This window comes from Erinaceus europaeus, chromosome 11, assembly GCF_950295315.1.
Source record: "Erinaceus europaeus chromosome 11, mEriEur2.1, whole genome shotgun sequence".
Taxonomy (NCBI): domain Eukaryota; kingdom Metazoa; phylum Chordata; class Mammalia; order Eulipotyphla; family Erinaceidae; genus Erinaceus; species Erinaceus europaeus.
The window spans coordinates 69781673-69806646 of record NC_080172.1 but is presented as its reverse complement, the minus strand read 5'-3'; the positions used below and the strand labels follow the sequence as shown (position 1 = coordinate 69806646).

At 39.0% G+C, this 24974-nt stretch overlaps 1 non-coding gene across 1 annotated transcript; it reads left to right on the top strand.

The window, feature by feature from the left end:
- Window positions 1-5908: 5908 nt before the first annotated feature.
- Window positions 5909-6015, top strand: LOC132541539 (U6 spliceosomal RNA). The gene has a single exon (XR_009552685.1). It is a non-coding gene; the product is annotated as a U6 spliceosomal RNA (small nuclear RNA).
- Window positions 6016-24974: the final 18959 nt, after the last annotated feature.

Below are 24974 nucleotides of genomic sequence, written 5' to 3'. Positions count from 1 at the left end.
CTCATCGATTAGTTCATTTAATGCTTTTATGTCCTTGTTGATTTTTTGTCCTATCTGTCTCTTGCTGTGTGTCATGTGTTGAGTTCTTCTAATAATATTGTACTGCTGTTCATGTCTCCCTTCAGTTCTGTACTTTAAAAAAAAACATATCTGGTTGCACATATACCAGAAACATGTACACTGATGATGGTTGTCTTCCTGTTGGAATTATTCTGACCAATATGTAGTGTCCATATCTGTCACTTTTCACCTTTGTTGCCTGAAAATCTAATTGATCTGATATTAGAATAGCTGTTCCTGCCCTTTTGTATGCATTATTGGCTTGGAATACCTTGTTCCAGCCTGTCACCTGGAGCTTCTGTTTCTCTTTCTTTTGAATGTGTATTTCCTGGAGACACAGAATAAATGGGTCTTCCTTTTCAATCCTCAGTCACTCTGAATTTTTTGACTACTAGTCAAATTTTTCATTCACTCTTAGAGTAATCATTTATAAATGTCGTTTGCTTATAGTTATTCTGTTTTTTTTAAGATTTTTCAATTCTCTTGTTGACTTTTTTTCCTGTTTATTTCTGTTTGGTAGTTTATCTGATAGTTTTCTATAATATATATAGTAGGCCTTGCCTATTTGTGCTTTATTTTGTTTTGTTTGTTATCATGAGTATTGTATCTAACTTATAGTATCTACAACAGTCTTTTTTAAGTTGACCTTGATTCACCACCATTGGACTATATACTCTCTCTATTTTCTCTTCCCTTTCCTATGTCAGTTTTTCCAAGTTGTAGTTGTGTTCATTTTTCTGTTTTACTATCAATCATATCATTAAAAATTGGAATTCCTTTGCTTCTTTTCATGTGAGACTCCTCTCAGTAATTCTTGCAAGGCAGTATTGGTAGCAGTGGAGTCCTTTAATGTCTGAATGTTTGAAAAGTTCTTTACTCCTCTTCATATTTGAAAGATAATTTAGCAGGATACAGTATTTATGGCTGGCAGTTCTTACATTTTAATACTATGAATATTCCATTCCATTCCATCTTTGCCTCTAGGATTTATAAAGAGAAATCTAATGAAAGCCTGATGGCTTTGCCTTTGTATGTGACTTTCTATCTTTCTCTGGTAGCCTGAAATATTTTCCCTTGTTCCTGGTTTAGGATAGTTTTACAATAATTTGTATGTGTCTGTGCCATTTTGGATTCAGAAATTTAGTTCTGTGTTCAGTTTCTTGTATTTCTATGTTTTGAACATTTCTCAGGTTTGGATAATTTTATGGTATAATTTCTTTAAATATGTTCTCAACTAGCTCTCCCTCTTCTTCCTCAAGAATTCCAATAACTCTGATATTCATCTTCTGATGGAATTTGCTATTTTACGGAGAAGTGCCTCATTTTTTCTTAAAACTTTCCTCTCAAACAGCTTTAAATTCGCAGTGTTGTGGTTGTGTCTTCTAGCATTGATATTATCTCCTCCACCTGAATTAGTCTACTTAATAGGCCTCTTACCTCAGCCTGAACTGCATTCAAAGTGTCCTTAAAACTTGCAGCTCTGTATGGAGCTTGATTTCTTTCTTTCTTCCTTCCTTCCTTCCTTTCTTTCTTTCTTTTTTCTTGTGCTTTGTAATTCCTTGGTAAAATGACCTCTGAGTTATTGAGTCTGTGTCTGTATGTTAAGTTTGGTTTCTTGCACTGATTTTATAGTGAGTTTTCTGAACTCTATCTCTGCCATTTTTTTTAGATCTGTGTCTGGTCATTTGACGTTTCTGTCATTGCTGTCTGTGCAGTTCTCATATTTCACATTTCATGTGTCTTATTATTTTGCCAGCAAGAAGAACTGTGGAAAAATAGGGTGTTGAATTACCCTATTTATATATCTTGGTAGTGGAGCAGAGATTTTATCCTCTGTCAGGCTGATTAATGTCTTTGATGTCAACATAATGTAACCCTGATGTTGTTCCAGCCTCTGGGGGGAGTGGGGTAACAGTATTGGAGAATTTCTTTCCCCTTAGTGTTCAACAAAAATTCAGGACTCATTTCCCTAGGTGGGTACCAATGCCTGTGTAGCCCACACCAGATTTGTTCTGTTAGGTTTTTGCTGTAGATCACAGTAAACTTTTTGGGCACTGTAATATCTTGACACCCTGGTCTTCACAGTTTAAGGCCCAAAAATTCCCTACCTTCATTTTTCTGACCATACCTTCTGTTTTGTATCAAAATGACAATGTCTGCTACTGAACAGGGCTGTTAAAGTATTGAGAGCCTCTCCCTTACTCCTGACCTTGCTTACTTGTACCCAGTTGTAGCTAAGTGAGTTACTTAAGAAGCCACAGTTTTAAATTGGCAAGTTTTTAGATGATTTTTTAAAAAATAGTTGTTTTTGCTTTAACTCAATCCTCTCCTATGCCCACCACCAAGTGACTCACTTTAGCAGCTAGTCTCTTGCTATGCCATAAGAAATTGGCTTGGTTTTTTCCTAACTGGCTGTGTGAGACTGAGCCAATAAAAAGGCTTTAATTTCTGCCCTTTTTCCTTAAACAGTAGTAGATTCTGTGGGAAATTCAATATCCTGAGTTCACAGGTTAAGCAACCAGATCTACTTTTATGCCACTGTTACTGTGCTTTATTGGGTAACTCTCAGTTTGGTACCAGCTGTCACTAAGTATGGCTTTTGGAGTCCTGAGAATCTCTCCATCACCTCTTTTATTCTATTCACTAACTACATGTGTCTGCACTCACCTGTGGCTTAGTGAATTTCTGAAGAAACCCTGATTGTGTTTTCTTGAGTTTTTGGGTGATTTTTGTTGCTTTCTCTAGTTGATGGGGAGAGTGAATTGAGACTACTATTACTCCATAGCCATGCCCTTGGAAGTCCTCTCTAATAGAAGTTATACATACATACATACACACACACACACACACATACACACACACATACACACACACACACACACACACACACATATACACACACACACACAAACAAGTTAGTTGAAGACACAGGAAGTTGAAGAGGCTAGCAGTTGGTTTTGCCCTCGTGACTTGGGAGAGAAAGTGCTGACAGCCTCAAAGAAGAAAGAAAATTTTTTTTTACTTATAGATTTTCTCTCTCCATTATTCCTGGGTGATGATTTCAATCATGATCTTGTTTTGAAGACTGTATTTTTCATATTACAGGTTCAACACATTTGTAGAAATTGGAAAAATCCCACAACAGGACACATTCCATTTCTTCACTGTGTACAGGTAGTTAACCATGTAACTTAAGAGGACACAGTTAGCAGTTTGTGGTACAGAGGGCTTAGAAGCCAAGTGATAAAGATGTGTTGTTATCAGACATGATGGGCCTAGACCGCTAATAGATCCCTCTCGCCACTGTCACTGGTCATCTCTATCAGGAACAACATAATGGACCCCTCTGTGGACCTCTACAGGACCTTGCCCTCAATGTGCATCAACAATGGTAAGGAATTTTACATTCTTCAAAGGGAGGTTGGATAACATATTCTACCTATCACCCAAGGAAGATGGGTCCTGAAATTAGTGCAGCCTGGTATGTTCCTAGCCATGACCACAGAATGCAAGCTCAGACCTACAGGGATAAAGAGGTTACACAGGCTCCTGTGCTGACTATGGGCCCCAGAACAAATCAATGGGGTTTACAGTTAACAATATGTATATACTTTCCCCATATTTGTGACCTACTCTCTTCTCTGATTCAGCTTACTAGTCCTTTTTCCAACTATGACACCATCTCCTCAGACAATAACTTAGGTCTGTCAGCATATTAGCTATCAGGCTAGGCAAAAACTAGTAAAATCATGGGCCTTTTGGAATATACCTAAAATAGACCTACTAGCTTTTTCCAAAACGGAGACTCCAAATCTTCATCTGCAGTATTCTTTCCTTTAGATTCATGATTAGTCAACAATTTGTTCTGCATTATATCTTAATTCTTTTTCAACCACCAGGTTCCAGATACTGCTATGATGCCAACCTGACTTCCCAGGGCAGATGACCCCATCAGTGTGTTCTGGAGCCCCCTCCTCCCCAGAGCTCTGCCCACTAAGGAAAGAGAAAGAGAGGCTGGGAGTGTGGATCAACCTGCCAATGCCCATGTTCATCAGGGAAGCAATTACAGAAGCCAGACCTTCCACCTTCTGCATCCCATAAAGATCTTTGGTCCATACTTCCAGGGTGGTATAGAATAGGAACGCCTCCAATGGAGGGGATAAGATGTGGAACTTTGGTGGTGTGAACTGTGTGGAATCATACCCCTCCTATCCTATGGTCTTGTAAATATTTCCATTTTATAAATAAAAACTTTAAAAAATGTGTTGTTATAACATGACTTATAAAAAACAATAACAGGAACTCAAAACAACACTTAGTGAAAATGGAAAATTGAGAGACCAACAGATAGATATAGATAGATAGATGATAGATAGATAGATAGATAGATAGATAGATAGATAGATAGATAGATAGATAGATAGAAGAGAGAGGCCAAAGAATCACTCTGGCATATGTTTTGTAGGTCTCAAACTCAGGACCTCATGTTTGCAGATCTAGAGCTCTACAGCTAACCACCACCTGGGCTATTTCATTTACCAGGTTCTTCTCACTTTAGACTTTTCAGAGGGTCTTGGCTAGGTTGTGGACTTCGGTGTTCTTGTTTAAGACTGTTTTGGATACAGTCTTATCCCTCTTCTACCCCCAAAAGGCAGAAAGTCATTATAATTCATGTTCCATAGCCCTTAAGCTTGCACTACAGTTTAAATTCTATTTAGCCAGTAAATTAGGATTTTTTTTAAAAAAAAAATCTCTTGCTAGCTTCCTCAAAGTATTTTGAAAATAAAAAAGAAGCTATCAAAACCTGAGAGCATTAGAAACCTTGGGGCCACAGATGTTTAGTGATATCTTTTTTTCAATGTCTTTTATTATTTGGCCATGTCTTGAAACACCCTAAAAGCATAATGGAAACGATCTTGGAAGTTTTACCTAATTAAATTTTTTAAAGAAGGAGGTAAGAGAAATATGATTTCCTTGAGTTTTATTATTGTTCACTCTAGGAAAAAAAAAAACACTAATAGTAAAGACTCACAATTCTATGACTCACTGTAGGAAGCCAAGGCAAAGTAGTCAAAATTTAACAGGATTGGTGAAAATATAGAAAAAAAAAAGAAATCAGTCAAAAACCTCAAGTTTTCCAATGGCAACACTTTCTGTGCTATCCCCCAAATGTTTCTAGGATCCAGCCTATTCAGATTTATTAAAGCACTCTCTGAAAGTATCAAATATCTCACCTACTTTCCTAATTAGCTAAGAGGCAGCTCTGGAACACTGCAAGGAAATGGGTATCAGCAATGCCTCGTTGATAACCAGAGGCCAAAGGACAGAGATGGGACAGCTAGGCTTCAGCTTGATTCAGTCTGAATAAAGAAAAATTCTACCTCTTTCATTGCCGCCAAAAATGCTCTCCTTCATCTGCAAAATTAGTTTTATTCCTAGCATAATTTTTTTTTGCTTCATTTAGCCTCAGAGATAATACTAATGATTACCAGCAATGCTAGTGAAAGCCAAGCTTAATCACCGTAATTGACAATTAAGTTGGGTAACAACACAGAGACAGGTGATTTCACACAAGGCTAATGAAAATGGGCTATTAAAATCTGCACACGTTTGGCAGCAATTATGAGCTCCTGCAGCCATTTGCTTTGCAATGTGCACATTTCACAGGTGGCTGCCTGCCAATGAGACAACTATGAGTTGGACCAAGAAGGAAAAAGGGAAAGACAGTATCCCTGGGGATGACTATCCATGCCACTTCCTTTCAGTGAGTTCCTAGATCTCTATTATCAGAGGGCTAATATTTTAAAGCCAGAGAAAGATGTGCTTCATAGCTTTAGAAGATAGTCCTGTGCTCGCTCCAGCAGCGCATATACTAAAATTGGAACGATACAGAGAAGATTAGCATGGCCCCTGCGCAAGGATGACATGCAAATTCGTGAAGCATTCCATATTTTTGTGGGAATGTAAATTGGTCCAACCTCTGTGGAGAGCAGTCTGGAAAACTCAGAAGGCTAGAAATGGACCTACCCTATGACCCTGCAATTCCTCTCTTGGGGATATATCCTAAGGAACCCAACACACCCATCCAAAAAGATCTGTGTACACATGTGTTCTTAGCAGCACAATTTGTAATAGCCAAAACCTGGAATCAACCCAGGTGTCCAACAACAGATGAGGGGCTGAGCAAGTTGTGGTATATATACACAATGGAATACTACTCAGCTGTAAAAAATGATGACTTCACCGTTTTCAGCCAATCTTGGATGGACCTTGAAAAATTCATGTTATGTGAAATAAGTCAGAAACAGAAGGATGAATATGGGATGATCTCACTCTCAGGCAGAAGTTGAACAAGATCAGAAAAGAAAACACAAGTAGAACCTGAACTGGAATTGGTGTATTGTACCAAAGTAAAAGACTCTGGGGTGGGTGGGTGGAGAGAATACAGATCCAAGAAGGATGACAGAGGACCTTGTGGGGGTTGAATTGTTATATGGAAAACTGAGAAATGTTATGCATGTACAAACTATTGTATTTACTAATGAATGTAAAACATTAATTCCCCAATAAAGAAATTTAAAAAAAAACAAGGGCAACAAAAGGGAATAAATAAATATATTTTTAAAGTCTTATGTATTATAAGATACTTTTAAAAGTTTTTTTTAATTTTTTTAAAATATGTATATATTACTAGAGCACTGCTTAGCTCTGGATTATGGTGGTATGGGGGATTGAACCTGGGACTTTGAAGCCTCAGGCAAGATAGTCTCTTTATATAACAATTATGCTATCTTTCCCACCTAAAGCATTTATTTATTTATGAAAGACAGAGAGATAAGATCACTTATCGGTTCTGGCTTATTGTGGTACTGGGACTCAAATCTGGGGCCTCAAATCTACAAGTACTATGCTCTGAGCTGAGCTATTTCCTCAGCTCTAAGAAGGTATTCTGAGAGAGAGAGAAAGGACCATCATGTGGCTTCTATTGCAACATGCCATTATAATTGTTCTGCTTCATGATTAGTTAATTTCATTCACCTCTTGTCATGCTGGATTTATTGTGTGAACTTGATCATGCCCTGTGGGTAGGGAAACAGTGTCCAAAGGGCTCCCACTATCCTTTGCTCCAGGCATCCTCAGTGGGGGATGGGAATCTGGGATCTGTTGTGTATCAGTACCTATTTATGGCACACCTAATCAGTAAAGATGTTACTCCAGCAAAAAGAAGAAGATCTAGAAGAAGAAGAAGAAGAAGAAGAAGGAGGAGGAGGAGGAGGAGGAGGAGGAGGAGGAGGAAGAGGAGGAGGAGGAGGAGGAGGAGGAGGAGAAGGAGAAGGAGAAGGAGAAGGAGAAGGAGAAGGAGAAGGAGAAGGAGAAGGAGAAGAAGGAAAAATAGAAGTAGAAGAAGATAGTCCTTCATTTCCCTCTGGAGCCAGAATAGGCTGGACAGAGGACAAGGGGAATGTATGAAGGCAGAGTAGAGGAGGTTTACCAAATGTTGGGTCATGTGGGGAGGGGTTAGAGCCCCTCATCTATAGTTTTTTAAAGATGTATTCACTCATTTATTTAAAATTTATTTGGGTGGAGACAACAGCATGATGGTTATGCCTGAAACTCCAAAGTCCAACTCCCAGGACCATCATAAGCCAGAGCTGAACAGTTCTCTGGTGAATTTTAAAAAATAACAATTACGGAGATGGGGGAAGAATCAAAGCATCATTCTAACACATACATGCTGAGGATCAAACTTGGGACCTCATGCTTGAGAGTCCAGTGCCTTATCCACTGCACCACCTCCAGGGCTACTGCAGAGCGTTATTTAAAGTTTTTACAAAATGTAAAACAGAATTAATAATCTCTGTTCCCCCAAGGATGATAGAATAGTTAAATGACTTCAATTCCTTAAGGACACTTCAATTCAGAAAACAAGGTTACTTTACTGGTTTATTAACATGTCTCTTGGCTCACCATCACTCCTATACACTCAGTCTGACAGCATTATACTTCTCTTAGCTTATTCTGGACATACTAGGTAGTAGATAAGTTGTGTGGTGTTTTGTTTTGTTTTTATAAGAAACCAGATGAGAAAAGGCAGTAGTCATTTGGGGGTGGCTTCTATCTTGGGACATAGTAGTTGCATCTTGTTTTATATCCACTTTGACAGTTTCTGTCTTTCAATTGATGCATTTAGACCATTAATGTTTAAAATGATTATTGATCTCATTGGATCAATATACTTGTAACTGTTTCTTAGTCAATATACTTTTGCTTCTTATTTTTTTTCAAGCAATCTTTTGTTCTGCTTTGTTTTTTATCAGGCATTTTTATTCTATTTGAGTTCCTCTATTACAATATCAATGATACTTTGCTGATTTTTTTGGTTGCTCTACACATTAATAATTAGTATACTTACTTCATGTGTAGCACAGGCATCTCAAAACTATTTTCTCAATTCCTGTCCGTCTCATTACATTTTTCTTATGTTCCATTTTCTTAAGATCATAATTAACACCTATTGGGAGCAGGCGAGATAGCTCACTTAGAAGGGCATCCACTTTGCTCAGCATTTGACCCAGGTTTCAGCCCCCAATGCACCACATGGAAAGATTGGGTGCTATGATGTCTCTCTATCTGAAAATGTCAGCCCAGGGCAGTGAAACCCTGATCAGGACAACAGACTGGTTTTTATTAAACAATTTACATTTCTTTCTTCCTGGTGAAGAAAGTTAAAGGGTCCAGATGCTAACAGAGTAAACAAGGCAGATGGGAAATGGCAGTAAAAAACAGTAAGGTTCTGATCTAGAATAACCTGTTCTTTTTATGGCAGTTGCTGAATTGCTGTGGTGCTGTGATTGATAAGAAATGTGTTTGGCCATTTGGATGACCGAAATCTTTTATTTCTCATAACTCTTTGTTCGTTATTCACAGTCCCTGACTCATAGCTCCCCCAAAGACTTGATATCCCTAAGTGATGAGAGTGTTAAGTGTGTTCCTAGTTATGTCAATGAAGCTAACCTTTAGAAACCAGCTGAGGATGGGCACAGGTGGTTGGAGACACTACCACAGGAGCTTAGAGGGTTAGGATTTCTGGTCCCACCTCCAGGAAGCAGGGAGGAGCTATAGTTTGAGGTCAATTTCCAGTGGCCATTAAGTCAGTCAATCATGTTTGACTAATGAGGTCTCCATAAAAGCCCAAAGGCAGGAGCATGTTGGTTGGTGGGCCTGTAGAGGTTTGGGGGAGACACAAGCCAGGAGAGGCAATGGAAGTTTATAGTCTCCCCCCATTTCACTGCCCTGTGCTTCTCTTCTAACTCATTGTCCCTAGGTGATATACTTGATTGGGTGTATTTTTTTTCCCCAACTTCACTATCACTTTGTTAAGGAAAAGTTGATTTATAGCAGGAGTGGAAAATGTTTGGCCCTGCCAAGGCAATTGCTGGGGAAGCTCAAAATTCTGTGAATCTAGGAGCTTTTTCCATAGCAACAGTAAGTGCTATTTTTAAGTGGATAATCTTTCTATGGCCAGTTGAATGATAGTATAAACATCCAAATGACCCTTAGCAGAGAAAAAGGACCTGATTGCAGGGTGGTTGTTTTCACAAAGGGTACAAATCCACATCTCCTCAAGATGACTGTCAGTACATCTCTTTCTGCACCAGAACCATCCTCCTCCACCACAGAGTGTTAGTTCCTCAACCCTCCCAGGACACTACTTCTCCTTTTTGAGTCACCAGAGGGTCATATATTTTGTCATAAATCTGACCTAGTGAATAACAGTTCCCTGACATCTGTGAGTCACTAGCAAATTCATCAAAGCTGAGGATGGTGTCATGAGACACTAATTTGTAACCAGCTGACCAAAAGCACAAGTAATACAGTAGACTTAGGACTCATATCTGAAGTGGAGGGTGGTCTTATGAGACTGAGTTCTTACTGGTGCTGTTCCTTCATAGAATAATGGCAAAATGGCACTGAACTCTCAGACACATTGTTGGTGTCTGATAACTGCTTGTTGTTGTGGGGAACCTTCCACACACTCCCACTGGAATCAGATCTAGGAACCATACATGGTAACATTCCAAAAAAATAAATGAGCCATTTAAATAGACCAGTAGTTACACTAGTCACACTTAATCCATTTTCCAATGGAAGAATTTAGCAGTAACAGATTTGAAATGTACAAAACGTGCAGGCTGATGTAAACACTTTGCTATTGGTTTTTGTTTTAATTTTTTATTGGTTTAATAATGATCAAAAAGTCTGTTGGATAAGAGGGGTACAATTCCACACAATTCTCACCACCAGAGTTCCACATCCCATCCCCTCCATTGGAGGCTTTCCTATTCTTTACCCTTCTGGGAGTATGGACCAAAGATCTTTATAGGGTGGAGAAGGTGGAAGGTCTGGATTCTGTAATTGCTTCTCCACCAGTGGATAATTGACCATCATGGGCATTGACAGGTTGATCCATATTGCCAGCCTATTTCTATCTTTCCCTAGTGGAGCAGGGCTCTGGAGACGTTGGCATCATAGTAGCATCTGCAAGTTGGTGGCTGAAAAGCATTAAGATATAAAGCAGAACAAATTGTTTAATAATCAGGAACCTAAGGTAAGAATAGAACAGATGAGATTTGGGGTCTCCATTTTGGAAAAAGCTAGGAAGCCTATTTTAGTTATATTCCAAGGGCCTCAAGACTTTACTAAGTTTTCCCTGAGCCCAACAACAGACATGTAGGGGAGAGGATGTCAGAGTTGGAAATAGGACTGGAAAGCTGGATCAGGGAAAAGAGTAGCTCCCAAATATGGGAAAAGTTTATAAATAGACCCCATTGATCTAACCTGGGGCCCATATTTGCCACAGAAGCCTGTGTAACCTCTGCATCCCTGAAGGTCTGAGCTCACATTCTATGATCATAGCAAGGAACATTCTAGGCTACACTCATTGCAGGACCTGTCTTTCTGGAGTGGCAGAGTATGCTGACCCAGCCTCCCTTCAGAGAGTGGGGCCATCCTTACCATTGTTGTACCACATTGATGGCAAAGCCCTGTAGTGACCCACAGGTGGGTTCTCAATGCTTTTCCTGAAGGAGATGATAAGTGACAGTGGAGAGAGAGATCTTTTAGAGGTCTAGGTCCATCATATCTATGTGGGAATCCCAGGATTCCCTGACTAGGGCCCCAGATGATGGGGTGGACTCATAATGACCAACAGAGCTATCATTAAAGTCTGTCAGTCTCTTTTCCTAGTCCAGCTTTTGTAGTCCTTACTTTGTCTGACAAGGTTAACCTTAGAGTGATTGAAGGAAGTGAAATGGGAAGTAGGTGAGGAGGGCATCTAGGTCTAAGGAGAAACTGTTTGATTAAGTGCTTTATGGTGTCTTTTGTAGTTCTTTCTACTTGCTTGCTGCACTTATTGAGCCACGGCAAACTACTGTGTACTTTTACTTTCAAGTATATATTTTACCCTAACTTATGGATACATGTGCACATGTGCCTTATCTCCTGGGCTCTGGTCTATATCTAGGTTCCATGACTTTGTTAGGAAGTGCTATTGTTTTTAATGATTCAGTTTTTACTTTTAAGTACAGAATACACTTACAAATCAAGGATATAGATATTCAAAATGTACCTAGAAATTATATTTTTCTGCAGGGCATCTTGTAACTTTCTTAGAAGGCAGAAATAGGTGGCCCACTAACTTATGTCAAAGTTCACCTAGTCTTTCCTCCACAGTCAGGGGCAAGCTGTGTTTCTGTTCATGGTTTTGATTTCTAGTATTCCTGTGGGTGCTTTTTCAGAGTCTTATTTCTTGTTTTACATTTTTTTGTCTTTTCTTGCGTATTTTCTTATTTTCCCACAAGAGCCCCTTACCATGCTATATTTGTTTTTACTCCATCTTTGCTAGTTCCAAAATCTGTGTCCTCTGAGTCTAGTTGTGCTCAAAGCTTTGTACACTCTTCTTCTATATTCTTATATACTGAGCCCTTGTGTATGCTCTGCAAGTCTTTCAAATGGCCACTTTATTCTGATGCCCAGATGATGTGGTGGAAGGTACTGGGAAACACTAGAGGTCTGTGATCCCCTGATTAAATCTCTAAGTCTTCTGATGGGCCCTTGTGTTTAGGCTGTGGCCTTTACAAGAGTTTTGTTTGTTTGTTTTAGCTTCCCCTTAGATAAGATAGGAATGTTAATGGTGGTTAACATTAGGTAAATGTCCAAATGTCCTTTTCTTTTTTTTTTCTTTTTTTTTAATTTTATTTATTTATTCCCTTTTGTTGCCCTTGTTGTTTTATTGTTGTAGTTATTATTGTTGTTGTCGTTGTTGGATAGGACAGAGAGAAATGGAGAGAGGAGGGGAAGACAGACAGGGGGAGAGAAAGACAGACACCTGCAGACCTGCTTCACCGCTTGTGAAGCGACTCCCCTGCAGGTGGGGAGCCGGGGTTCGAACCGGGATCCTTATGCTGGTCCTTGTGCTTTGCGCCACCTGCGCTTAACCCTCTGTGCTACAGCCCGACTCCCCAAATGTCCTTTTCTTTAGGTGGAATTGGCTCAGATAAAACATTTGCTTTGGGGGGTAGGGTGGGGAGGGACAGCATAATGGTTATTCAAAAGGCATTCATAGCTCAGGTTCTCAGTTTCCTGGTTCAATCTCTTGCACCACCATAAACCAGAGTTTAACAGTGCTCTGACCTCACTCTCCCACTAAAAATGGTGACTATGCCCCTCCCCCTGCTTGAGCTGTGAGGGAGCATTTCTCCTGATTCTTCACCAGAAAGACCTGATGGAGAGCCAGGCACAACTAGGGAAAGACAGAAACAGGTTGGGAGTATGGATGGGCCTGCCAATGCCCATATTCAGTAGAAAAGCAATTACAGAAGTGAGACCTTCCACCTTCTGCACCCCATAATGATCCTGAGTCCATACTCGCAAGGGGTTAAAATGGAGGGGATGGGATGCAGAACACATGGTAGAGATTGTATGTAATTGTACCCATTTATCCTATGGTCTTGTCGATTACTATTAAATCAATTTTAAAAAATGGTGGAATTTCTGGAGGCAAAGCCCTTGAAAATATTCCCTCTAAAACAGAAGCAACAGGTGGCATTACTCTATAAGACACAGCTATATACAAATAATGTCAAAGGGCATAAATTATGATGATGTTGTGTATGATACAGCAAATCCTAACAAAGGGATTTTCCAAATAATTTGATTTTTTTCCAAGTAATTTGTTTATTTTCCAAATAATTTGATTACAGCAATAACTACCCATTGCCTTCTTAAACACTAAGACAGCAGAACCTCCCACTTCCTCTATATAGCCTATATTTCCCCCAGTCCTGGAACCTCCAGAGTAGGGCTCACTTTCCTGCACACTTCTCTCAATTCATACCAAATGATATTGCATCTGCTGATCCCAACCTAACCAATGCAACGAGTACCACCTTAGCATGCTTCACTTCAGACTGTGTCCAGACATGTCAGGCACTGAATGTCAGCCCTTCAGCCTCATTACTCGGGTGAGACCTTTCCTTTCATAGGATTCTCTAATTCCATTTCAGGTGGTTCACTTCCTAACAAAGTCTCAAAACCTATATATAGACCAGGTCCCATGAGATAGGGCATATATTCACATGTATCCATAAATTAGGGCAAAATATATACCTGAAAACAAAAATGCACAGTAGTCTGCAGTGAGTCAGTTTATGCAGCAAGCAAGTAGAAAGACCTAAAAAGACACCATAAAGTTCCTAATGAAATAGTGTCTACTTAGACTTAGATACCCTCCTCACCTACTTCCTATTACACTTCCCTCAGTCACTCTAAAGCTAACCTTTATCAAAGTAAGGACTGCAAAAGCTGAATAAGGGCAAGAGACTGGCATACTTTATTTTTTTATTGTTACTTGAGATGTTTATTTATTGGTATCAGGCAGTAGAACAAACACTTTGTTAAGTATTCATATTACAGTATTCAAGGACTGGGTTCAAGTCCCTGGGTTCTACCTACAGGGGGAAAGCTTCACGAGTAATTGGAGCAGGGCTGCAGGTGTCTCTCTGTTTCTTTTCTTTTTTTTTTTTTTTTATAAAAAGGAAACATTGACTAAACCAGAGGATAAGAGGGCTACAACTTCACACAATTTCCACCACCAGAACTCTGTATCCCATCCTCTCCCCTGATAGCTTTCCTATTCTTTAGCCCTCTGGAAGTATGGACCCAAGGTCATTGTGGGATGCAGAAGGTGGAAGGTCTGGCTTCTATAATTGCTTCCCCACTGAATATGAGTGTTGACAAGTTGATCCATACTCCCAGCCTGTCTCTCTCTTTCCCTGGTGGGGAAGGGCTCTGGGGAAGTGAAGCTCCAGGACACATTGGTGGGGTTGTCTGTCCAGGGATGTCTGGTCAGCATCATGGCATCTTCTGGGCTCCTGTCCTGATTCATTATGGTAGCAGTTTTATTTGATCTTGATTTAACCATTTTTTAATTGATGTGGTTTTATTTTTCTGTTCTGCTGTTCTTCAGTTGTTGTGTTTTGAGTACAAGCCAGGCTATACTAAAGACCTTTATGACAAATGCAGTCACCAACTTCAGAAATTACAACAATAGTAACTGAAGCAAGGATTGATTCAGTTCAACCAACACCAGTTAGCCAAACAACACCTCCAGTCCAAGAAAAAATATCAACCAAACAAAAGAAAAAGAAAGATACAGGAAAAAAGGGAAAGCAAGAATAAACAACTATGCAAATCTACTGTCCACAATAAATTCTAGGGATAGAAAGGGGAGAAAGAGAAGTAGAGAAGACACACACACAGAGTCTACTCCAAGTCAGATTTCTTCCCCAAAATAATTTGTAAGTGACTATGAGTGAATTCAGAAAACAAAAGAAGGAGGAAGGAAGAAAAGAATAAAGAAAAAAGAATGAAAGAGCAGTGAAAGGAAAGAGTTTTTTTTTTAATTAGCTAAGAGGAGGGAAAAAGGAGAGTGGAGAGAAGAGGTAGAGAGAAACAAGTTCCTCTCACAATGGATAGGACACCCAGTCACCTAGCAATGGACAAAACAATAATGGTTAATTTTGGTCAACCTGAAGAAGGTGGATGGAAAAGGGACACGTGTATATAAAAATAGTAGTAATAAAAATAAAATAGAGTAGAAAACCCCTAACAGTCAGTCTGGACCGTTCCAGATTGGCTGCAGGCAAAGACAGCCAATTGTAAGAAGTGCTCCCCCCTCCCCCCCAAAAAAAAACCCTCCGGGTAGTCTTTCCCAGACAGGGATGAGGCTCTGATTGGTCAGGTATTTTGTAACTCAAATAGAGCTCCAGCCACTTAAAAAAAATAGAAGTTAAAGGAAGAGGCTTGGAATGACACCCCTGGTGAGCCAGGAACCTTGGTAAAGAAAATAGCTCAGTGAGGAGCCTGCTAGAAGCAGCTCTCCAGTCCCTGGGGGCTGGTTCTGGGGTGGAGGGGGCATGAACTCAGAAATAATCAAAAGATTTTTCTTTGTCCTCCTGGCCTCTGTTTGTCAGCCCAAGAGAGAGTTATGGGATTGTATTTTGTTGTCACTCTGATCAGCCCATGTGCACCCTACTGCAGACAGCCCAGTATCCTACCCTATCCAGAGAATCCCAGGTTGCAAGCTGCTTCCTCTTGGAGCTCATGGCAGCTGTGGGTCCAAAGTCACCATCTTGGCTCCACCCGTCTATAGTCTCTGGAGTCTTAGCTGTTTAGAGGGAATGGGGCAAAAACTGCAAACAAATAAGGACTTCCTCTCCACCTTAGCTTCCGACGTCAGTTTCTCTGTGAGGGCAGAGATTCAAACAAAGGCAATAAAAGCATCTTCTATTTATACATTTCCAAAGTAGGACTATGGGATACAGTCCCCTCACTGGAAGGAGATCTCCATAGTGACTCAGGTATATATTTTAACGATGACTCTTTAGTCACTACCAGGCCACCTCATCGTCTGGGGCCCTAGTCGGGGAGTCCTGAGATTCCCAAACAGACAAGATGGGCCTAAACCTCGAATAAATCTCTCTCTCCATTGTTACTGGTCATCTCTATCAGGAACAACACAATAGACCCCTGTGTGGGCCCCCATAGGACCTTGCCCTCAATGTGGATCAGCAACAGTAGAGAATGTTTCATCCTCTGAAGGAAGGCTGGACAACATACTCTTTGTTCCACCTGAGGAAGAAGGGATATGAAATTGGGGCAGCTTGGAATGTTCCCACTCATGACCACAGAATGTGAGCTCAGATCTACAGGGATTCAGAGGTCACATAGGCTCCTAAGCTAAATATGGGCCCTGGATCAGATCAAATCAATGGGGATTATAGTCAACAATATTTATATACCTTTCCCATATTTGGGAGCTACTTTCTTTCCTTATTCAGCTTTCCAGTACTTTTTCCAGCCATGACATCATCTTCCCAGACAATAACTTAGGTCCACCTGCATATCAGATATCAGGCTCAGAAAAAAAAAAAAAAAGTATAATCATGGGCCCTTTGGAATATAAGTAAAATATGCCTACTAGCTATTTACAAAAGAGATACCCCCCCAAATCTTCATCTTCATATTCCAGTCTTTAGGTTCATGATTAGTCAACAATTTGTTTGGCTTTATATGTTAACTCTTTTTTCAGCCACTAGGTTCCAGATGCTACCATGATGCCAACCAGACTTCCTTGGGCAGATGACCCCACCAGTGTGTCCTGGAGCTCTGCTTCCCCAGAGCCCTGCCCACCAGGGAAAGAGATAGACTGGCTGGGAGTATGGATTGACTTGTCATCACCCATGTTCAGAGGGGAAGCAATTACAGAAGCCAGACCTTCCACCTTCTGCATCCCACAATGACCTTGGGTCCATACTCCCAGAGGGTTTAAGAATAAGAAAACTATCAGGGAAAGGGATGGGATACAGAATTCTGCTTGTGGGAATTATGTGGAGTTGTACCCCTCTTATCCTATGGTCTTTGCCATTGTTTCTTTTTTATAAATAAAAATAAAAATTATTGAAAAAAAAAAGAAAAAGAAAATACTCCCCCTAGATACCTCTCATTCTCACCCTAAGATACACTCAGCCTTCACCAATTCATCAAAATTACCATTGATTTCTCTCTGGCAGTTTAAGGGTATATACTTGTGCTCAGAGTAGGCAAATCTGAACTATTCTTCTCTGTATTTGAACACCAATGGAACTCCAAGAAAGTAGACCCATGCTTTCTCTTTTTCTTCGAAAATATAAAGTAAAAATTTAAGGTCACTCCATGGTATTGCACATGCACAAGACCTTGGTTTATTCCCTGGCACCACATTAAACTTTTTAAAACATCTTTTTCCTGTATTTGGACAATGTCTTTTTCTAGATGTTACTGTACAGTTATCATTTTTCCAGTTAATCAGTTTTCTATTTTTCATAATAGTGATATGCCTTACTGTTATTTGAGGTGTGTTTTTGTAATGCTTTAATTCAACTCTCAGAGATCATTGAGTCTTCATTTGGTGTACTTATAGCTTTCCAAAATGTTACCATCTCTGGATACAGTTTCTTTAAATATATTTCTACCAAGGTCTCTCTCTTTCCGTCTCTCAAGATGTCAGTTATGGATATACTATGTTGAGCAGGGGTTGATAGCATAATGGTTATGTAAAGATACTGTTATGCCTGAGGCTATGAAGTCCCAGGTTCAATCCCCCACACCACCATCAGTCAGAGATGAGCAGATGACGATTGTGCAATTTTAACCTTTTCAAGTAGCTCCATACTGTTTCCTACAGTTGCGATACCAATTTACATCCCACCAACAGTTTATGAGTGTGTTGTTTTTTTATTCACGAGATTGGGTATGTTCGGGGTGGTATGGTCATAGAGTGAGTGTTCTTTTTCTTCTCTGTTTGCCAACAGTTTTTTCTTATCTTTTAAAAATAGCACATTCTCATAAATGTGCGATATATCTTGTTGTACTTTTGACTTGTATTTCCCATTAAGTGATGAACACTTTTCTTTCATGTGTTTGGTCAACACTGGCTGGTGAGAGGTTTATTCCTCTCTTCTTTCCCTTTGTTGTTGGTTTGTTGATCAATTATATGAGTTCTCTACATATTTTGGATACCAATCTCTTGTTTAATGTGTGAGTTGCAAATATCTTCTCCCATTCAGTAGATTGCCTTTGGATTTTTGTGATTTTCTTTCTCTATGCAGATTTTTTATGTTTATTTTTACTTTTGTTGTATACAATTTTTAGATTTACTTATTATATATATGAGATTCATTTGAGAGAGAGACAAAGATAGAATCTTTTCTGTACATGCTGGGGATCAAACTGGGAACTCAGGCATACAAGTGCAGTGCTATGCCAGTAGAGCAATTTCCCTAGCGTTGATTTTCACTTTATGCTTTCCTAGCCATTGGAGTTGAATCCCCAAAGACATTCTAAGGTCAACGTGGATTAACTTGTTGTCTTTGTTCCTTTTTATGTATTTCATGACTTTACATCTTTTTTTATTATTAGTGATTTAATAATCATCAACAAAATTGTGGGATAAGAGGGCTATTTCCATACAGTTCTCACCGCCAGAATTCTATATCCCATCCCCTCTAATGGAAATTTCCCTATTCTTTATCCCTCTGTGAGTATGGACCAAAAATATTTATGGGATGCAGAAGGTGAAAGGTCTGGCTTCTGTAATAGCTTCTCCAGTGGAAATGGGTGCTGGCAGGTTAATCCATACTCCCAGCCTGTTTCTATGTTTCCTTAGGGAGGTAGGGTTCTAGGAATGGTTGGTGAGGTTGTCTGCCCAGGGAAGTCAGGTTGTTGTCATAGTAGCATCTATAGCTTGAGGTATGAAAAGCACTGAGATATAAAGCAAAAAAAAAAAAAAAAGTGTTTAATAATCAGGAACCTAAAAGCAAAAATATAGCAGATGATATTTAGGATCTTCATGTTGGAAGAAGCTAGGAAATCTATTTTAGGTATATTCCAAGGGGCCCTCAACTTAACTTTTTTTTTTTTAACTACAGCGCTGCTCAGCTCTCGCTTATGGTGGTTTGGGGGGTTGAACCTGGGACTTTGGAGCCTCAGGCATGAGAGTCTCTTCGCATATAACCATTTTTTCATTTCTTTTTTATTATTTTTATTTATAAAACAGAATCACTGACAAAAATCATAGGATAAGAGGGGTACAACTCCACACAATTCCCACCACCAGAACTCCATAACCGATCCCCTCCCTTGATAGCTTTCTTATTTTTTAACCCTCTGGGAGTATGGACCCAAGGTCATTGTGGGATGCAGGAGGTAGAAGGTCTGGCTTCTGTAATTGCTTCCCCGCTGAACATGAGCGTTGACAGGTTGATCCATACTTCCAGCCTATCTCTCTCTTTCCCTAGTGGGTAAGGGCTCTGGGGAAGCAGGGCACATTGGTGAGGTTGTCTGTCCAGGGAAGTCAGACTTTTTATCCTTCAGAAATTCACAATGGAATACTATGTAGCTATGAAGAACAATAAGCCTACCTTCTCTGACCTATCTTGGATGGAGTTAGAAGGAGTTATGTTAAGTGAGCTAAGTCAGAAAGACAAAGACGAATATGGGATGATCCCACTCTTAAACAGAAGTTGAGAAAGAAGAACAGAAAGGGAAACTCAAAGCAGGATTTGACTGAGTTTGGAGTAGGGCACCAAAGTAAAAATCTCTGGGTTGAGAGTGAGGATGGATGTTCGGCTTCACTGGGGGCCAGGGAGGAAGGATGGGATGGGACACAGTCTTTTGGTGGTGGAAATGGTGTTTATGTACACTCCTATTAACTTGTAGTCATATAAATTGCTATTTAATTAATATGAGAGGGGCATACAATCATTATACCATCTATCCTCACCTGACTTAATGATTTTTGCCTAAGCCCAATAGGTAACATGCAGGTGGGCTGAAAGTATTGTCTAGAGAGATGGTGTCAGAGTTGGAAATAGGACTGAAAGCTGGATCACAGCAGAGAGTAGCTCCCAAATATGGGAAGAGTATGTAAATACCATTAATTGTAAACCCCGTCAATCTGACCTAGGACCCTGTGTAACTTCTGCATCCCTGTCAGTCTGAGCTCACATTCCATGGTCACAGCTAGGAACATTCTAGGCTGCACTCATTTCAGGACCAGTCTTCCTGCACTGGCAGAATATGTTGACCCATCCTCCCTTTGGAGAGAGGGGCAGTCACTACCATTGTTGTTGAGGGCAAGGTCCTGTAGAAGTCCACAAGAGGGTTTATGATGTTGTTCCTGATGGAGATAACCAGTGATGGTGTAGAGAGGGATCTGTTAGAGGTCTAGGCCCATCATATCTATGTGGGAATCCCGAATTCCCTGAGTAGAATTTCACATCGTTATGTCATTAACTTACTGCAAATTTTTGTTAGATGTAAGATAATGATCTGGGATGAAACAGTGAGCTAGTTTCATTCCTTTGTATTTAATTGGTTTTCCCAACACCACTTGAAGTTACTTTTTCCCTCAGCTGTATGCTTTAGTTCCTTTCTTATTAAGTAGCTGTCTTTACATGCATGGGTTTATTTCTGTGCTTTTAGTTCTGTCCCATTGATCTGTGTGATTATTTTTACTCTTGTATAATACTGTTTTGGTAATGATTAATTCAAATTCATATAGTATAGTTTGATGTAGCAGGGGTGGGTCAGTGGGATGTGATGTCTCTATTCTTTTTATTTTCCTCTGGATTGCTTTGACTATTTGGAATCTTTTATGTTTCTATACAAATTTCACTGACATTTCTATTTCCATTAAAATCACTGTTGAAATTTTGATAGCAATTGCAATGTGTATATATATATACACAATTGCAATGTGTATGTATATACTTATATATAAATATATATTTATATATAAATTTAATTATATAAATTTATATATTTATATATTATATTTATGTTACATTATTTATATAAATTTATATATTTATTTATGTTATATTTATATATTTATATAAATTTATATATTTATATAAATATATACATATATATGTATATATATACATATATATATGTATATATGTATGTATGTGTATATATATACACATTGCAATTGCTATCAAAATTTCAACAGTGATTTTAGTGGAAATATATACATATTGCTTTAGATCAAATGTCTATTTTGACCATTTTTTTTTTTTGCCTCCAGGGTTATCTCTGAGACTTGATTCCTGAACTATGAATCCACTGCTCCTGGTGGATTTTTTTCCATTTTATTGGATAGGACAGAGAGAAATTGAGAGAGGAAGGGAGAATAGAGATGGGGAGAGAAAGGTAGACATGAGCAGACCTGCTTCACCACTTGTGAAACGACTCCCCTGCAGGTAGGGAGCCGGGGACTCGAACCTGGATCCTTGTGCAGGTCCTTGCACTTCATACTAGGTGTGCTTAACCCAGTGCACCACTGCCTGACCCCTTTGACCATTTTTCTAATTTGTGATCGTTGTTTATCTTTCCATTTCTTTGTGCCTTATTTCTTTTAAGAACATCTGACAGTTGTCATTGTATATGTCCTTCACTATTTTTTGTTAGTTTTTCCTAGTTATTTTGTCATTGGATTGCTTTAATGTTTTTTAAAAAATATTTATTTATTTATTCCCTTTTGTTGCCCTGGTTTTATTGTTGTAATTGTTGTTGTTGGATAGGACAGAGAGAAATGGAGAGAGGAGGGGGAAAGATAGACACCTGCAGACCTGCTACACCACTTGTGAAGCGACTCCCCTGCAGGTGCAGAGCTGGGGGCTTGAACCAGGATCCTTACACCAGTCCTTGCACTTTGCCCCACCTGCGCTTTACCAGCTGCACCCAACACCCTGCTTTAACTTTTTTTTACTGACTCATTATTTATATATAGAAATGCAAATGATTCTTACTGTATATGTTACTACTAGTTTCTTATAATGTCTAGGGTTTTCTGTACATGCAATCTTCAAATGGTCATAGTTTTTAATTTTCAATGGAGAATTTTAAATCTTCTTGCCTAATTATTCTGCCCAGGACTTCCAGTGTTGTAGTGAATGATAGTGGTTTAAGCAGACATCTTTGCCTTACTTCTGATCTTAAGAGTTTTCAGTTTCTCACCATTAAGGAAAGCATTAGGGAGGCTGAGGAGACAGCATAATGGTTGTGCAAAAGACTTTTCTGCCTAAGGCTCCAGAGTCCCACATTCAATCCCTGGTAGCACCACCACAAGCCAGACCTAAGCAGTGATCTGGTAGCTCTCTGTGTGTATTTTTCTGTCATTAAGAAGGAAGGAAGGAAGGAAGGAAGGAAAGAAAGGAAGGAAGGAAGGAAGGAAGGAAGGAAGGAAGGAAGGAAGGAAGGAAGGAAGGAAGGGAGGAAGAAACAAAGAAAGGGAATCATTAGGTATGGATTTGCCATAAGACCTTTAGTATGTGGTACATTCTGTATTCCTATTTTGAGAGCTTTTATAAGTAGATGTTGAGTTTTGTTGAGTGCCCCTTTTTGCCATTAAATGATCCAATATTTTTTTTACCCCTTTGATGTAGTGTATTCATCAACTTGTATATGTTGAACCATGTTTGCATTCCTGAAATAAATATTACTTGGATGTGATGTATAACCCTCCAATGTACTGTGAAATTTGATTTGCCAAAATCTCATTGAGGATTTTTGCTTCTGTGTTCAGCAGATACATTTGTCCTTTTGTTTGTGATGCTTCTGACTTCTTTGAGAATAAAGCTAGTTTTATAAAATATATTTGGAATCATTCCCTCCTGTTCATTTTTTGGCTTTTTTTAAAGTTCTGGATGAGTCTCAGGCCTTCTTTGAAAATTGGTCAGAACTTCCCAGTGAAACTATTTGACCCTGAGCTTTTGTCTGGGGTAAATTTTTTTGTTTGTTTGTTTGGTTTTTGTTTTTATCACTGACATAGTGATGGGTCTGTTTATTTTCATTCTGCTGTCAGCCTTGGAAAGTTGTACAATTCTGAGGATTTGGCCATTTCCAATGTTCTGAAGAATCTCCAGAATTTTACCCCACTTATCCTATGGTTTTGTCAATATTTTCTATTTTTTATTTTGTAAATAAAATAAAATAAAATAAAATTAAAATGCATTAAAAAAAGAATCTCCAGGTTGTTTTCACAATGACTAGCCCAATTTACAATCCTATTCAATGTTGTAAAAGTATTCTAATTTCTCCACATCCTCACCAACACTTGTTTTTGTCCTTTTTAATAATAGTATTCTCACAGGAATGAGTCAGTCTCCCTCCCACCAGAGTTATTTGTTGGCACTTGGTGTCTTCATGAAGAATCTGCCACTCAAAGTGGTTGTGTGTGTGTGTGTGTGTGTGTGTGTGTGTGTCTTTTAATTTTATTTTATTTACCTCTAGAGTTATTGCTGGCGCTTGGTGCCTGCACTATAAACACACTGCTCCTGGAAGCCATTTTTCCCATTTTGTGTTGCTTGTTATTGTTATTGTTGCCATTGCTGCAGTTGTTGTTGGATAGGACAGAGAGAAATCATGAGAGGAGGGGAAGACAGAGCAGGGTGAGAAAGACAGACACCAGACACCTGCAGACCTGCTTCATTGTGTGTGAAGCAATCCCCCTGCAGGTGGGGATCTGGGGCTGGATCCTTACTTTGGTCCGTGTTCTTCATGCCATGTGCTCTTAACCCGCTGTGCTACCTACCACCCAGCTCTCTGTGTGTCTTTTTGATAGAGACAGAGAAATTGAGAGGGGAGAAGAAGGTAGAGGAGAGAAAGATACTTGCAGTGTCACTTCACTGTGAAGCTTTCCCTCTACAGGGAACCAGGGACTTGAATCTGGATACTTGCACATGGTAATGTGTGTACTCTACAATATGTACCGCAACCTGGTTTCTGAAGTGATACCTCATTGTTTTGATTTGCATTTTCCTGATAATCAGTGACTGAGCTTTTTTCTTTTTTTTTCTTTTTTAATGTCTATTGCTATCTGGATATCTTCTTTGGTTGAGGAGTCTTCAGATAGTTTCATTTTTTTAATGGGGTTACCTTTTGTTGTTGCTGCTGAGTTCTGTGAGAGGTGTGTGTGTGTGTGTGTGTGTGTGTCTGTGTGTGTGTGTGTGTGTGGTGTGCGTGCGTGTGTGTGGTGTGTTACTAGGCTTTTTTCTGATGTATGGCAGATATATATATATATATATATATATATATATATATATATATATATATGTCTGCCTTCTTCCTTTCAGTAGGATAGAATTTTGTTTTGGTGATGATATCTTCTTCAACTTTATATAATTTCATTGGTTTATTTTTGCTTTTTGTTTTCCTTGCTGTTGGACTTGAGTGTTAAAATATATTTCCAATATAGATATATACTATTTTTTCATTGTTTTTTCTATGTATTTTACGGTATCCGGTCTAAGACCTAAATCTTTAATCCATTTTGAGTTGACATTTGTGCTTAGTGACATCTGGTTTCATTCTTCTGCATATAGCCACCCAGTTTTCCTAACATGGTTTTCAATTTTTATGGCATTTTATTTTGTAGTCTCTAACCTATTAATCATGTCCAGTAAAATTTTCATTTCTGACATTTTGTTTGTCAACTCAAGAGTTCTATTCATATTTATAGCTTCCATTTTCCCTCAATATGAATTACTCATATTTCTTTTATATTTTGAACATGTAAACAGAATATATTTATGATAAGTCTCCTGACATCCTTGCCTGCTGATTTCATCATCTTTCACTTCTGACTTTGTTTTTTTCTATTATCTGACTTTCCTTTTGTTTAAGGGTCCTATTGTGCTACCCTTTAAGTAATACTTTGTATTAGAAGTTAAACATGGTAAATTATCTATTGTTGGCCCCTGGGTTTTGTGCTCACTAGTAGTTACTTGTGTGCAGTTTGATTCATTTGC